Below are 17,111 nucleotides of genomic sequence, written 5' to 3' on the forward strand. Positions count from 1 at the left end.
ACTGGCACACACATCGCAGGCAGCGGCTCTACCCACTGCACCACAGCACCAGCCCCGGGACCAGGATCTGGCCTTGGACTGGCTCTTCCTACTTACTCCAGCTTGTCTGTGGGCCTATGATCAATAGAAGGGTGAGGAAGGGGAGAGAGAAGGAGGGGAGGAGGAAAGGAGGGCAAAGAGAAGAAGAAATCCCTCCAGAGTGGGCAGCCAGAAAGGCGGAGAGAAGCCGCCCATGGTCCCCTGACGCACACACGGTCTCCTCTGCAGCCTGGGGACAGGAGCTTTTCCCTAGGGGAGCTGCTCTCCTGGCTCGGGGAAGCTGCTTTGGACTCCCACACGGAGACATGGAAAACAAGAATGTTCCAGGCATCCTGCTATGGGAACAAGACCTGACCTTGGCTCTCAAACGCACCCAGGAGAAGCTTCCAGAAGCCCGAGGCGGAGGCTGCATGAAAACCCGGTGCCGCAGGAGCCCCTTTCCTCAGCCTCGGCCTGTAGCCCCCCAACAGCTCCCCCACCCACACGGCATGCACTGCCCCCTGCACAACCGCTCCCCTGCCTCCAGCAAGCCCAGCCTGCGGGACACACCTCCAGAGGCCCATGTGAGCGCCACCCCAGGATCTGGGCCAGGGAGCCTCCTGGGAGACGTCAGGCCCACAGAGGGCTACGTGCGGAGTCCCTGGGGGGAGCGGGTGCTTGCACGCTGCTGCAGCCTAGCGTGGAGCCGGGAAGTTCCCTCCAGCCAAGGACACAGAGGAACCCGGGGTCTGCTGTGGGGCCTGGGCAGCTGCTCACCCTCTCTGAGCCCCCGTCTCCGGGTCTTCAGGGCGAGAGGCCTGTCAACCTCCTCATGGATTCCAGCAGGCTGAACTGGGCCAGGAAACAGCTGTGGTTCTAGGTGCTAAGTACCACAGCCCCTCCTTATCCGTGTTTCCACGGTCTCCGGTTCCAGTTACCTGGGACCAAAAGCATTAAATGGGACAATCCAGAAATAACCAATGCCTGCGCTTTCAACTGTGCATCGTTCTGAGTAGAGTGGGTGACATCCTGCTCCGCCCCACTCTGTGTCCAGTCCCACGTCTCCGCGCGTGCACACCGTCTGCCTGCCAGTCACGGGCTGCAGTGCGCGCAATCAGATCTTGCAGTCACCCTGACCTTGCTGAGAGTGAGCAGAGCTGCACAGGAAGCCTCTGGGGCACAAACTGCGCTGTGCCACTTAACCCTGCAAGGCGGGGAGGGGTGGGCAGCATCCGCAGTTTCAGGCACCCATTGGGGGGGTCCTGTGATAGCAGGGATGTGGTCACAAGTGCTATAGGCTCTGCTACACACACACACACACACACACACACACACACCGCCCCTGCCACGTCCTAGCTCTGCTTTCCCGCAGGCCCCGGGGGACCTGTCTCCATCTCAGCCCTGTAGGCTCCATCCCGCCCCAGGACACGAGGTCTTCGCCTGTGTCTGCAGGTGACGCAGTGTCTGGCTCCTCCGGGTTCCCACCCCACCCCCACCCAGGGTGGACCGCCTGGCCTTCAGACACCTCCTCCCCACAAGGAACCCAGCAAGCGGCCATCAGACGGGGGAGGAGGGAAGGGTTTGCCCAGCACCCCCCACCCTGCGCGCCCATGCTTGTCTTGGCTCCCTGACAAGAATGCGGCCCCGGGCCTGGGAGGCTGACCGCCCTCAGCCGCTGCAGAGGGAAAGTCACACTTTCACTCAACTCCCAGGGGCCACCCAGCAATCCGGGAGAGGTGGGAGAGGCGTGGGAAGGGCCAGGCCTGCGGCAGCGGCAACAGAGCAGAGCAGGGGCTGTCTGCACCCCAGACGGCCCCCATGGCCTCAGTACTAGGCTACCTGGGAACCTGGAGGAACCCGGGGACCCACCCCACACACAGCTGTGGGGAAGATCCCCAACTGCCCCCACCCCCAGCACTGAAACCTCCCTTGTCTGTCCATCCCATCCACTCTCAGCCTCCCTCGCGGCTCCCTCTTCTGGTCCCACCCCCTGACCATCCCCCCACCCAACCGGTCCCCGGCTCCTTCTGGCAGGGGATCGGGGCTGTCTAGATGGGATCCCGGAGCCGTCCCTCACACCGGACCTTGCTCTTTCCACATTGAACTTCTGTGGTTGGAGCTGCTGTTCAGAGGGGTCCCGGGGAATAGGGGGAGTCTTGCCTGAGGTCACAGCACACAACTGGGCAGAGGTTGGCCTGCACTCCTGAGCCACGAAGCTGGTAGGGAGTGGTATGGAGGAGGAGCTGCCCCATGGGGCCCAGGTCCAGGAGACATTTGCCCTCGGCAGCAACCGACTCTCACTGAAAGAGGGTGCCACCATGCTGCTGTCTGCTGTTTGCTGGCCCTGGGCAGGCTCCCCTAGCTCAGGAAAGGGGGAGACGGACAGGTAGAGGGTTCTTGGAAGAGCCCAAGAGGTTCGGGAGGTAGGGTGGGGGGATGACCCTGGCAGAGGGCCCCATCTCCTGCAGACGGCCCTTTCCTCACCTTTAAATAGAGCCATGAGCCTTCCAGTCCCAAGGCTGGCTCTTCTTTGTGCCAGGGAGGGACTGGGCGATTTCTTTTAGATGAGAGAGCCTGGTCGCCATCTAGTGGCTATGATGAGAAGTGGCACAGACCAAGAAATTGGCTCACAGGCGAGGTCCAAAGGCTGGAAATCCTCTGTGCCCTCCGCCAGCCCCTGCACATCCTCCACGAGTCAGCAGATGCCTCTGGGAGCCAAGCCGGGGAATGAGCTTGCAGGTGCAGAGAGCATATCAGGAGATTTTGGGGCTGGGGTTCCATGTGAGTTTAGACTCAGGCTGGAGCTCAGGGGAGCTGGAGTTGGGTGAGCTGAGGCTGGGGCCAGGGCCAGGATGGAAAAGAATCCTTTTACAGACTCTATCTTGCATGCAGATGGTGCACGGAGATGGCCCCCAGCACCAACCAACGATCTGACCAGCTCAGTTTAACCCACATGTCAGACCATGCGCCAGGCACAAGAGAATAAAGCAAAAAGGGAAAATGCACTATTTTTGTAAACATTCAAATATGCACAGAAGTGACAATGGTGCTAAAACTCAATATTTGGCTAAAAAGTTAAATAGATGTCCACCCAATACTTGAGCTACTTGTCTCCCAGCTGACTTGGGACGTGTGCCCTGGATCTGCCTCTCACTCTTGCAAATAGAAATGCTGGCAGCATCAGTGTGTTTCGTGGCAGGGTGCAGGGTGTGGACCAGTGCAGCTGCAAAGACCATGGCAGGACCGGGCAGGTCTAACAGACATGGCGCCATCCCGCTGTCTCACTGCCTTGTGTTTCATGGCCCTGGTGAGGCTGGGGTCATGACCTTCCAGCTTCAGACCATGGCCTTCTTGCTCTGTCCTTACAGCAGAAGACCCAAGGTTGATCCTCATTGGGTTAACTTTATTTATTTATTTTTTTTGACAGAAAGAGTTAGACAGTGAGAGAGAGAGAGACAGAGAGAAAGGTCTTCCTTCCGTTGGTTCACCCCACAAATGGCCGCTATGGCCGGCGCTACGCCGATCCAAAGCCAGGAGCCAGGTGCTTCCTCCTGGTCTCCCATGGGGTGCAGGGCCCAAGCACTTGGGCCATCCTTCACTGCCCTCCCGGGCCACAGCAGAGAGCTGGCCTGGAAGAGGAGCAACCGGGACAGAATCCAGCGCCCCAACCGGGACTAGAACCTGGTGTGCCAGCACCGAAGGCTGAGGATTAGCCAAGTGAGCCGCGATGCTGGCCTGGGCTAACTTTAATTTGGGACAAATATTAATAAGTTGTTAAATGAATACTAAAGTTACAACCCCTATATGTTCACTATATGGTGTTATTAAAATACACAGTCATAGGAAAAAAGCTGAAACATGAAGAAAGGTCATCTTTTTTAAGATTTATTTGTTTATTTGAAAGGTGGAGTGACAGGGAGAGAGAGAGAGAGAGATCTTGCACGCACTGGTTCACTCTCCTAAATGGCTGCAATGGCCAGAGCTGGGCCAGGCCAAAGCCAGGAGCCTGGAACTCCTCCCAGGTCTCCCATGTGGGTACAGGGTCCCAAACACTTGGACCACCCTCTGCCGCCTTCCCGGGCCATTAGCAGGGAGCTGGGTCAGAAGTGGAGCAGCCAGGACTTGAATGGGTGCCCATATGGGCTGCCAGCACTGCAGGCAGTGGCTTAACCTGCTACCTGCACAGCGCCGGCCCCTACATCTTCGTGAGGGAGGGCCCGAGGTGGTGAATTTGCAGTTGTTTTATTGTCTTTTGCTTTTCTATGTAAATTTGTTTAATTCTAAAAGGAAAATATTGTTGTTATGGTAGCAGTGTCATTGTTTAATGCAGGAAGGGCGTGGACAGGGGCTTGAAGTGAGAAGTGACTGGAGAGGACCACCTTCTGAAGAGGAGGGGCCACGCGGAGCCCAGCGAATGAGGCAGTGAATCCGACACAGGCCGATCTCCGCCCTCGTCAACCACGCCGCGGGCATGGGGACAGAAATGGAAGCAAGGTGCCATGACAGAGCGGCCAGGGTTACAGTCGGGGGACTGTGGGAGCCCTGACCTCAGCTCAGGGTCAGGGCAAGTTTCCAGGAGGAGGAAAGCTTGAGGGGAATCCGAAGGGGGAGCAGATGGTCTCCAGGTGGAGGAGGGGCAGAGGGCTCGGCAGGCAGATGGATTCACATATGCGAAGGCCTTGGGGCAGCTCTGTTCGGCTTGGATGAGCCATCGGGCCAGTAACCAACATGGGCACAGGGAACCGGTTTGGAGAGGACATTGGTTTCCAACTGGAAATTAGCATTTGAATATTTCTGTTTTTTCACGATTTATTGATTGATTTCAGAGGTAGAGTTACAAAGAGAGGGAGAGACAGAGAGAAAGGTCTTCCACCTGCTGGTTCACTCCCCACATGGCCACAAAGGCTGGAGTTAGGCCAATCCAAAGCCAGGAACTAGGAGCTTCCTCAGGGCCTCCCGCGCGAGTGTGGGGGCCCAAACACCTGGGCCATCTTCCACTGCTTTCTCTAGCAGAGAGCTAGATAGGAAGGGGAGCAGCCTGAACTCGAACTGGCACCCATATAGGATGCTGGCGCTGCAGGTGGAGGTCCCTGAATATTTCATTGTAAACAATACCTTTTAGGGATCGGCACTTAAGTGTAGCGGGTAGGCTCCTCCCCTATTCCTGCCCCCCCCCAACACACATACACACCTCACCATGCCCTAAATAAAGTGATCTGCCTAGACAAATGTGGAAAGCTCTTATTTTTAAAATATTAACCATGTCTTTTTTTTCTAAGTTCCTATACATACCCATTTATTTGCTACTGAAAGTTCAAACAACACATCAACATTTCCTTTCCTTGCAATGCAACCGTTTGAAAACCAGAAAATCAGCTACATCTGCCCTGAGTATTAGGCTCAAGCCGAAATATCTAGTGTTTTCCTCCCGTGCCTTTCCCACAAGTCACTTGGCATGTCAGTTCTCCAGGCTGGGTTTCCTCTGATCACCTTCCGGCTTCTGAAACACACTGCAGTATTTGAAACCCACCAGGGCTTCTTCTCTGGGCCAGATCAAAAGGAGCCCAAAGCATTGGAAGTCCTTCACATACTCTCAAACTACGGTCGCCACGTGATTTGCTGCTGTCAAGGTAGGAAGTGAAAGTCATCACAGGTTGATGCCGTGGCTCAATAAGCTAATCCTCCACCTAGTGGCGCCGGCACACCGTGTTCTAGTCCCGGTCGGGGCGCCGAATTCTTTCCCGGTTGCCCCTCTTCCAGGCCAGCTCTCTGCTGTGGCCCGGGAAGGCAGTGAAGGATGGCCCAAGTGCTTGGGCCCTGCACCCCATGGGAGACCAGGAGAAGCACCTGGCTCCTGCCATCAGATCAGCGTGGTGCGCTGGCTGCAGCGCACCAGCTGTGGCGGCCATTGGAGGGTGAACCAACAGTAAAAGGAAGACCTTTCTCTCTGTCTCTCTCACTATCCACTCTGCCTGAAAAAAAAAAAAGAAAGAAAGAAAGAAAGAAAGAAAGAAAGAAAGAAAGAAAGAAAGAAAGAAAGAAAGAAAGAAAGAAAGAAAGAAAGTAAGTCATCACAGAGCTCACGTGCGAGGTTGGCGGCACTGTTGGGATGGAAGTCTGTCTGCCGACAGCTTGCTCTACCACAGAGCATAGCCAGCAAGGACAGAGCAGAGTGCGGCTCACACGGAAGCTGACCCTTTGTCATCATCAGTGTCCATCCTAGCATCTTCCGAAGGAGCCCCTCCCTCACGGCTCCCTTCCCGTTCTCTCTGATCGCCCTGCACACCCACATCTCCCACTATCTGAGGCATCCCAGCTTCGCCAGCCTCTCTTCTCAGACAGCGCCACCCTGCTCCTGTCCCGCCTCGGGGCACGTGGGGCACCGCGGTCTCCTCACCTCGGTGAGGCTGCAGAGGTGGAGGAAGGGGGTCTGGAAGCAGGGTGGAGAGTCAGGTTGCCAAGGTCCTCTGCTGGCACTTCCCGGCTGCAGAGTCCCGAGCAGTCCCTTCAGTGGGCGTCCAGAAAGACCCCCGGGTCAGGGCTGGGTCAAGGCTGGGGTGGGTCGGTGGCAGTCTGATTCAGCTCTTAGGTCTGACTCCGGGGGAGGGGTGCTGGACTCCGAATCACTCTGAGAGAGCCGGATAAGAGCCTCACAGAGGGCCGGCGCCGCGGCTCAATAGGCTAATCCTCCGCCTGTGGTGCCAGCACCCTGGGTTCTAGTCCCAGTTGCCCCTCTTCCAGTCCAGCTCTCTGCTGTGGCCCGGGAGTGCAGTGGAGGATGGACCAAGTCCTTGGACCCTGTACCTGCATGGGAGACCAGGAGAAGCACCTGGCTCCTGGCTTTGGATCAGTGGGGTGCACCGGCCGCAGCAGCCACTGGAGGGTGAACCAACAGAAGGAAGACCTTTCTCTCTCTCTCTCTCTCTCTCACTGTCCACTCTGCCTGTCAAAAAAAAAAAAAAGCATCACAGAGGAGGCCGGGATGGGAGGACCCAGCAGGGGCCACCGTGGGCACAGAAGGCTCTGGGAGTGGACTCTTGGGCTCTGTGCCTCTTCCCCATCAACACAGGGGGAACGTCCCTGGCAGTTGGCCATGATCTTGGGGTGAGGCAGGGGAATTCCAGTGGAACAGGGACCCGGGTAGATGTTGAGTTGCTGGGGAAACCAACTTGTTTCAGGCATGCCTGGGTGTCTGGGCTGAGATCCATAGCTGTTGTACACGTGTGTCTCTCTGCCTGGAATGTCCCTCACCCATGCGCCAGGCTCCAGGGTCACACCTGCTCCCCTGTTCCTGTGGCCTCCCCCAGAAAGCCCTCCCTGACAGAGCCAACCCTGACCCCTGCACTGGCAGCCCTAGCTCACCTGTAGTGTTTTTGTTTGTTTGTTTGTTTGCTTTCTTCTCTGTCTCTCTCGGGGAGCCATTAGCTGCCCACGGGCACGGACCATCTCTGCTTCACTGTTCTGCCCCAGAGCTCCCCACGCCAGCGCCAAGGAGGCCCCCACAACTGTCTCTTCCCCTGAACACATGGCTGCGTGGTGGATGAGGAAGACGGGGCTGGAGAAGATATCCCAAGAGGGTCTTACTTCCCAGGGCTGCAGGAACTGGCTTCGGGCCATGCCCCCGGGGCCACAGTTGTTCCAATACGAGTGCGTTCCCAGCCTTTCTTGCCTCCGTAGTGGGGGCTGCTTTGTTCGGCTTCTCCCCTCCCCACTTGTTGCGAAAGTTCTGGGAGGAAAGGAGGTGGGGGAGAAACACCGGAGGTGAGCAGCTCGGGGCTGCACGAGGATTCTGTGCAAACTGGAACAAAGTGGGAGCACCATGGGCAGGAGAGGAGAGTGCGGGTGGTGCCTGTCATGAACCGAGAAATACAAAGAATTCTGCTCTTGTATTTATTTACCTACTCATTCGTTCATTCATTCATTCGAGAGGCAGGGTGAGAGAGAAAGAGAGAGAGACAGACAGAGAGATTCCATCCACTGGTTCACTCTCCAGATGTCCACAACAGCCAGGGCTGGGCCAGGCAGAAGCCAGGAGCCAGGAGCCAGGAACTCCATCCAGGTCTCCCACGTGGGTGCAGGGACCCAAGCACTTGGGCCATCTTCTGCTGCTTTCCCAGCAGCATTAGCAGGGAGCTGGATCAGAAGCAGCGGGTAGCAGGGAATCCAACCACTGCTTGGATATCAGATGCCAGAGTCCCTAGCGGTGGCTTAAGCCACTGTGTCACCACCCCAGTCCCCAGGGCACTGCTTGCTTTTTATTTATTTATTTTTTCAATTCTCTGATCTGTGTCTTTGGTTCTATAGGGTTTTCTCAGGCTGGGCCACATGGACTTCACAGCCTCAAGAAATCCTATCAGATACTCCTGCCTCTTCCTCCATGCTCCTCCTGCCTCTCGAGGGAAGGGGAGTCCCCCACTGTTCACATCTGTGTGAGCCCTGCACTGAGCAGCCTCCTACCCAACCCTGCGTGTCCTCAGTGGGGAGGGTCTCTCATTCGTCTTCTTAAGCTCTTCATCTGTATGATCCGATGCTCCCTTGGCACCTGCCAGGGACTGAAACCAGGGCCTGGCAGATGCCAACACGCGGGGGTGAGTCCCCCCTGTGAAACAGGGCAGCAGTGGCACGGAGCCTGGGACCACCCTCCTGGCTCCTGCCAATCATCCCCAGGTGACTTCAGTGTGCACCCACCTCACCCACAGGGTCTGTTCCCCACCCTCAACCACAGGCCAGAAACAGTGACAAACTCTAGAAATAAACAACACCTGGAAGTTGCATGCTCTTCGGGGCCGGCGCTGTGGTGTAGTAGGTAAAGCAGCTGCCTGCGGTGCCAGCAGCCCATATGGGTGCTGGTTCAAGGCCCAGCTGCTCCATTTTCCAATCCAGCCCTCTGCTATGGCCTGGGAAAGCAGTAGAAGATGGCCCAAGTGCTTGGACCCCTATGCCCGCGTGGGAGGCCTGGAAGAAGCTCCTGGCTCCTGGCTTTGGATTGGCCATTTTGGCTCTGGCCATTGTGGCCATTTGGGGAGTGAACCAGCAGATGGAAGACCTCTTTCTCTCTTTGCCTCTGCCTCTGGCTCTCTGTAACTGTCTTTCAAATAAATAAATAAGGAGAAGAAGAAGAAGACCCAAATGCTTGGGACCGCATACTCCATCCTGCTCCATCTCCACACTGCATGCACCACACACCTGCGGGGACCCAGTAGCAGTTTCTGTTATCAGCTCCACGGTTGTGCTATTGCAGGGCCTGGGTTCAGGTCACCCTGGTTCTATAACAGTGGCCCCAATGCACAAGAGTAGATCAGCACCAGGGCGCAAACCATGGCAGCGCAGATGAACTGGTTCTGCGAGACAGCATTACGGGGCATGTTGGAGAAACACAGGAGACAGTGGGGCAGGTAGGATCTGAGGCTTGGGGCACCCCTTGGAGGTCTTGGAACCTAAGGGGAGACAGCAAACTACCTAGTAGAGGGTACAGTAATTACGCTGTAGTGTTTAGAGCGTAAAGACAAGCAAAGACTTCTACACATTCAGCACGGTGTGATTTTGTCCCGAACAGCTTTGATCCATGGTTGGTTGCATCTGTGGATACAGAGCTCCCAGACAGGGAGAGCTGATTGTATTCCCTTCTGAACGGCCGCTGTGGTCACCATGCCCAGCTCTTCCTGCCTGCCTGCCTACCCTCCCCCTGATGCTTTGGGAGCCAGCCCCTCACCTCTCTGCCCACCCAGCTCCCATCCTGGGGGTGGCGCCTGTGGATTCCCTTCCCCAGGCCGGGAACTGTGCACCTGGCCCTGCCAATCCATGCTGCTCACTTCTGCCTGACCCCACTGTCCGCACAGGATCTTCAGGGATTTTCCTCCAGTGTGGACCAGATCTCCTCACCCCTCTGCTGGAGAGGCTTGGAGGAATCTCACACCCTGAGGCCTACAAAGCTCCAGGTGACCTGCAGAAAAGCTGCAGCTCGCGTGTCACTCACACACCCCTCGGGAGCACACCGGGTGGCTGCTTATCTATCCGCACCCCGTTCATTTGCTATTAAAATTTTTTGCTTATTTTATTTAAAAGGCAGTGAGAGAGAGAGAGAGAGAAAGAAAGATCTCCCCATCCACTGGTTCACTCCCCACAAAGCTCACAACAGCCAGAGCCAAGCCAGGCTGAAGCCAGGAACCCTGAACTCAATCCTGGCCTCCCACATGGGTGGGAGCCATCACCTGCTGCCTCCCAGGTATGTGTTATCAGGAAGCTGGAGCCGGGAGCCGCAGCCAGGACTCCAACCCAGGCGTGGGGAATGGGAATCCCAAGCAGCAACGTAACCTCTGTACCAAAAGCCTGCCCCAGCCTCCCTTCATGTTCTCCATGGCATCTATCACACCTTATCCGGGTTTCTTCTCTCCTACCTTATTAGGTAGTGAGCAAAGGCAAGGCCAGGTCTATCTCATTCACATTTGTCCCCCACACCTGGCACACAGCAGGTGTTCAATCGGCCATTGAAAAGCAGTCTAGCAGGGGCCAGGAGAGAGGGAGGTGGCCGGCATTCAGGGGGCACAGAGCCAAGACGCACACAGACAGAGGGAGTGCTAGGGGCTCGTTTGGAGACTGTAAGGGCACGGTACAGGCTGAGTGCTGCACAAGCCACACCCATCCATTTCTTCCGGTGGGGACACCCAAGATCAAAGCGCTAGCTGACTGGCTGTCCAGTGAGAACCTGTGCCTTGTAGGGGGCGCCTGGTCGCTGCACCTTGCACTGTGGAAGGGACGAGTGACACTTCACCAATCCCTCCACAGTGGCTCCACCCTTGGTGACCCAACCCCCTCCCCCCAAAACCATCACATAGTGGAGTTAGGGTCTCAACATACGGATTTGGGGGCGACACAGACATTCAGACTGCAGCCGGAGAATGTGTCGGGGGCGGAGACCACAGAATGTGCTGGTTGGGCTGGGTGTAAGGGGCAGGGGAGAACCAGAGATGACCCTAGATGTCCAACTGGAGCACCTGTGGGTGGCATTTGTGGTGGTGCAGAGGCGAGCTCTAGGGCAGAGCTGTAACTTATGTCTGGGATACACTCGCATTGAGGTATCTGTGAAATGGGCACAGGGCAGGGTTGCGTAGGCAGCTGGACCTATGAGACTGGAGCCAGAAGAGCAAATTCTAGATTCGAGATACGAACATGAGGACCAACAGCATGTAGAAGACATTGAAGTCTTGGGTAGGGGCTGGCATTGTGGCACAGCAGGTTACGCTGATGTCCCATAACCGGGCACTGCTCTGACTCCCAGCTGTGCTGCGTCTGACTCAGCTCCGTGCTAATGTTCCTGGCAAAGAGGCAGAAGATGGCCCAAGTGCTGGCTCCCCACCACCCCCATGGGAGATCCAGATGGAGCTCCAGGCTCCTGGCTTCCACCTGGCCCACACCTGTGCATGTGAGCTCCAGAGGCCAGGGCAGCCAACCTGGGGAGGCCCCCAGCTCCGCGTGTGGGGTCCCGAGGTCCCCGCTGAGGCTGACGTCTCTTCAGGGCTTCTGCCAGCGCTGAGCGCACAGGGGCGTTCTCTGGATTGCCACTGTGTGTTTCCATCACGCGTTTTGAGGGCGTGCAGCTGCACGTTGCTTGCGTGCCCTGACCCTTGTTCACATTCTTCCATTCATAAGTCTCACTCTGCTTGAACCTGTCTTTTCGCTCAGCTCCCAACCACCTTAGTGGGATAAAATCTTTGGGGGGAATTGTTAATGTTAAAAAAGCAATAACAATAATGCTGCCAAAAACACTGTCCCTGCGAAGACTGGAGCCTTTTACACCTGCCCTCAAGTCAGGGATATCCACTTTCCTAGCACCTCGCCAACCCTGCGTGTTATTATTTCTCATTTTGGGTTGGTTGAATGTTTGAACATCTGGCATTTGAGTGCTGCTGCAGATTCGCATATCTGGTATCGAATAGACATTCCACTATTATTTACTTTACATTGCATAGGGGGAATATGGGGCCTAGGAGTTAAGATGCCACAGCCCATAAAATGGTGCACCTGGATTCAGTTCCTGGCCCCGCCTCCCAACTTCAGCTTCCTGCTAATGCAGACCCCGGGAGGCAGCAGCGATGGCTCAAATAACTGGGTCCCTGCCACCCCCATGGGAGACCCGGATTAAGTTCCCAGCTTTAGCCATGGTGGGCTTCTGGGGAGTGAACCAGCAGATGGGTGTGTGTATGTCTCAAAAAAACAAATACGCACTTTTCAAGGTAAATCGCATAAACAAGTAATTACGGAGAATGCTCACAGCCAGGCATATGAGAGATACCTCCTACCTCTATTTTTTTTCAGGTTTCTTGTAAAATTTGGGGCTTTTTCTATGTTAGGTACGTTCATGTTTCAGCAAGTTTATTACACAATGGGTTCCGCTTCCAACTGTGGTGGGGTAGTAGACCAACTCCCCCCTCCCCACCTAGAACAACTAGAGAACCAGAGGAGATGAGTTTAACCTGCTTGTTTGTTTGAAGTCATCAGAGTCACAAAGCAGGCAGGACCCCAGGGCAGGCGTCTGCGGCTCCCCCCCACCGCCGGCCCCCACCCCCCACCCAGCGCTGAGCGGAGGCCCCACCCCAGAAGCAGCTGCAGAGGTGGAGACAGGTGGAGCTTCTAGAAGTCTCACGTACTAGAGGCACAAGCTTGGATGTCACGGCCTGCCAAGGAGAAGAGACATTTAAACACCTCAGGCTCCCAGTGGAGGTCCCCTCCAAAGGGCACCTCCCTCCATGTCAGGGGAAACCAGAGTGGGTCAGACCCGCTGGGCATTGAGGGAGTTAAGCCAACACTTGGGATGCCTGCGGTCACCCTGCAGCGCCAGTTCGAATCCTGACTCCTCTACTTCCAATCCAGCTTTCTGCTAATGTGTTCTGGGAAGACAGTGGATGATGGCCCAAGTGCCTGAGTCCCTGCCGCCCATGTGGGACAGCTGGATGGAGCTCCTGGCTGCTGGCTTTATCCTGGCCCAGCCCTGGCTGTTGTGGCCTTTTGAGGAATGAATGAGTGGGTGAAAGAACTGTCTCTTTCCCTTGTTCGCTCGCTCACTCTGCCTTTTAAGTAGAAACAAACAAAAAGCAACAGAAGCCAGGTTGGCATCACCTGAGACCCTCTTTAGATTAAGGTGATCTGTGTCCTAGTGCCTGCCAGGAACAAAAGCAAACCCTCTCTGGAGGAGAACAGTATCTGTGGGGTCTCCCTAATGTCCACCATCCAATAAAAAATCACCAGACAAGAATTCAACAAGAATAACCAAACACAGCAGCAGTAGCAACAAAAACACAAAAGCAAGCGAGATAGACTAAAACCAAAGGACACACACCGGCAAGAGACCCAGTATGGAGCTTTGATAACTTTATCTTATAAAGTTAAAATAACTGTGATAACTGTGATTAACACATTTTAGAAATTAATTGCAACACTAGAAAATTCCACTGGGGAATTGGAAGCAATTACTTAATGGGAATCTAATATATTAACTGAAATTGAGAACAAGTGGATGGGATTCAAAAGCAAATTAAACACAGATGAAGGGAGAATTGGTGAACCACCTTGTAGGTAGTTATAAATAAATAAAACACGAGCATGAAGCACAGATAGACATACGGGTGGTATACAGGGGACAGAGTGGGAGAGACGGAAGGGTGCTGTGGAAAGGCCCAACACCTCATTAGTCTGCTCAGGCTGCCGTAGCCAATACCACAGCATGGGAGACTTAAGCAGCAGACACTGCTTTTCCACACTGCTGGGAGCTGAATTCCAAGGTCAAGGTGTGAGCAAGTTTGCTCTCCTCAGTGGCCCCTCCCCTGGCTGGCAGGTGGCCACCTCCTCTCCGTGTCCTCACATGGCCCTTTCTCTGGGTCCGTGCACCTGCTATGTCCCTCTCTGAGTGTTCAAATGTTCTCTGTTTCTAAAGGCATTGGTCACTTCTGATTAGAATCCACCCATATGACACTGCACTGAGACCCTGTCTCCAAACACAGTCCCACGGTAGGGCACTGGGCGTCCAGGCTGTAGCATGTGAACTGTAGGGGACACATTTCCACCCACGGCTCATACGTGAAATCTGGGATCAAAGCAAGAGAGAAACGAGTGGGGCCGGCGCTGCGGCTCAACAGGCTAATCCTCCGCCTTGCGGCGCCGGCACACCAGATTCTAGTCCCGGTCGGGGCGCCGGATTCTGTCCCGGTTGCCCCTCTTCCAGGCCAGCTCTCTGCTGTGGCCAGGGAGTGCAGTGGAGGATGGCCCAAGTGCTTGGGTCCTGCACCCGCATGGGAGACCAGGAGAAGCACCTGGCTCCTGGCTTCGGATCAGCGCGGTGTGCCGGCCGCAGCGCGCCAGCTGCGGCGGCCATTGGAGGGTGAACCAATGGCAAAGGAAGACCTTTCTCTCTGTCTCTGTCTCTCTCTCTCTCTCACTGTCCACTCTGCCTGTCAAAAGAGAAAAAAGAAAAGAAAAGAAAAAGAAACGAGTGGAAGCAATATTTGAGGAGATAATGGATGAAATTTTACAAAAGACCTCAAGTCACAGTTTGAAGATACGCTGTGAACCTCCAGTCAAGACAAACACAAGTGGGAAACTCAGCCACACACCTCATACAAAAATGAGTGAAAAGTAAAGACAAACAGAAAATCTTATGCACACCCCCAAACCCAAATAGGTTCACTGCTAACTTCTCAACGATAATGACAGAAATGGAAAACAATGGAATTGTATTTTTCAAGGAATTAACATTTTAGAAATTCACAGCTTGGAATTTGACCCACTGTAGAACTAGTCTTCAAAACAGAAGACAGGGGCAGTGTTGTGGTGCAATAGGCTAGGCCTCAACCTGTGGTGCCAGCATCCCATATGCACGCCGGTTCGAGTCCCAGCTGCTCCTCTTCCAATCCAACACCCTCTTAATGGCCTGGGAAGGCAGTAGAAGATGATGGTCCCAGCACGTGGGCCCCTGCACCCATGTGGGAGACCCTGAGCAAGCTCCTGGCTTCTGATTGGCCTAGTTCCAGCCATTGGGGCCATTTGGGGAGTGAACCAGCAGATGGAAGACCTTTCTCTCTGTCTCTCTCTCTCTCCTCCCTCTCATATAAATAAATAAAATCTTTTAAAAAAAGACAGTATGTCACCAGCAGATCCCTACTAAAGGAACTATTAAAAGAGGCTCTTCAGGTATGAAGGGAAGTTCAGATGCAGGTGTTAGAGGGAAAAAAATGCATGTTGAAAGAGCAATTACATGGGTTTGCTTAAATGAATATTGATTACATAAAGCAGGAATAATAGTATTTTAAGGAATATTAAATATGTGTAAAGTTAAAATAATACAACTGGCAAGAATGGTACAAACAGTGTAAGAGAAAATGCAGTTCAAATGCTCCAAAGGTTTTTTTTATATTTTATTTATTTATTTATTTGAGAGGTAGAGTTACAGACAGTGAGAAGGAGAGACCGAGAGAAAGGTCAAAGTTTTTGCATTGTCCAAGAAATGGAAGAACACTAACCAATATTAGATTTGGATATAGAATGTATATTGCAACGTTTATGATAAGCACCAAAAGCGTAGTAAAAGAAATGGTTAGCTAATTAGCTAACGGAAGGAGAAAAAAATAATTGCTAAGTAGTTTGTCCCAAATAAGGCTGTTGGAGATAGAACTGTGTTCTCCACAAAGGACCTACTGAAGGCCTAAGCCCCAGTGGCCCAGCCCCGGCTTTATCCGGCCATAAGGTCATTGCGTCTGTGCAGGTTAAGATGATGCCATGGCAGAGCATGGTGGGCGCCTGATCCACTCTGACAAACACAGAGAAGGCAGGGCCAGAGGGCAGAGCCTGTGAAAACAGCGCAGGCACTGAGTGACCTCCTGCACGCCGGCTGTGCCCAGACCCCAGGAGACAGGAGCGGGGCAGATTCTGCCCCAGAGCCCTCCAACACTGGATCCTGACCGTGAGGCTTGCAGAACACCAAGGCCACAAACTTCCGCGGTCTTCAGCCCCCCAGTTCACAGAACATTCTCAGGGCATCTCTGGAAAACTGGCACAAAGATAAAAAAAAAAAACCAGGGGAAGAATACAGACAGGAGAGATGAAAGCACATAGCAACAGGGTAACCAAGGATTCCAGCTAATGGTAAATTGCCAGCCTGGGTATTTTAGGAAAAAAAAAATTCCTTACAATTTAAATATAAGGATAAGAAAGGCAGAAAATAAAAAGGTGGTAAGATAAACACCAGGCAAACAAGACTCAAAAAGGCAGTTGTAGGGCCCAGAGGAGGCGCAGTGGGTTAAGCTGCCACTTGCAAAGCCAGCATCCCGTATTGGAGTGCTGGTTCTGAGTCCTGACTGTTCTGCTTATGGCCCAGCTTCCTGCTAATGCACCTGGGAAGACAGAGAAGGATGACTCTGGTGTGTGGGTCCCTGCCACCCATGTGGGAAAGCAGAGTGGAGTTCCTGGCTCCTGCTCCGGCTTGGTCCAGCCTTGGCTGTTGCAGCCATTTGGAAAGTAAACCAGTGGATCAAAGGTCTCTCTTTCTCTCTCATCACTCATTCACTACTTTTCAAATAAATAAAAAATTTTTTAATGTAGTTGTACGACTTCAGGACAAACTACTGGACACAGAGACACTTGACATGATAAAAGGTTTAACCCACTGAGAAGCTGTGACAGTTCTAAGCTTTGATGTTCTTAATGATACAGCACCAAGCAAGATGAAGGCTGGAAGGTGTAGCACCAACTCCACAGTCAAGGGGAGAGATTTTAACACAGCAAAGCAAGTTTTTAAAAAGTCAGAAAGCAGGTCTTAACAAGTGGCCTAACTCATCTTCACCACACATGGTACCCACCACAGTAGGACACACATTGTTCTCAAGTTCACAGAGCTGTGAAGATTTGTCGAGTGCTGGGGGCACAAAAAAACCTTAAAGGACTGGACTAACACAGCACGTGCTATCCAATCATAGAGACGCAATAGAACTAACAGAAAAGAATGCAGCTAGAAAGTCCCCAACTCTTTCTCAATGCGACAATGCATTTCTGAGTAATCTAGGGGCAAAGAAGAACTCACAGTGGAAAACAGAAAATATTTGAGA

Source organism: Oryctolagus cuniculus, chromosome 6, assembly GCF_964237555.1.
Source record: "Oryctolagus cuniculus chromosome 6, mOryCun1.1, whole genome shotgun sequence".
Lineage (NCBI taxonomy): Eukaryota > Metazoa > Chordata > Mammalia > Lagomorpha > Leporidae > Oryctolagus > Oryctolagus cuniculus.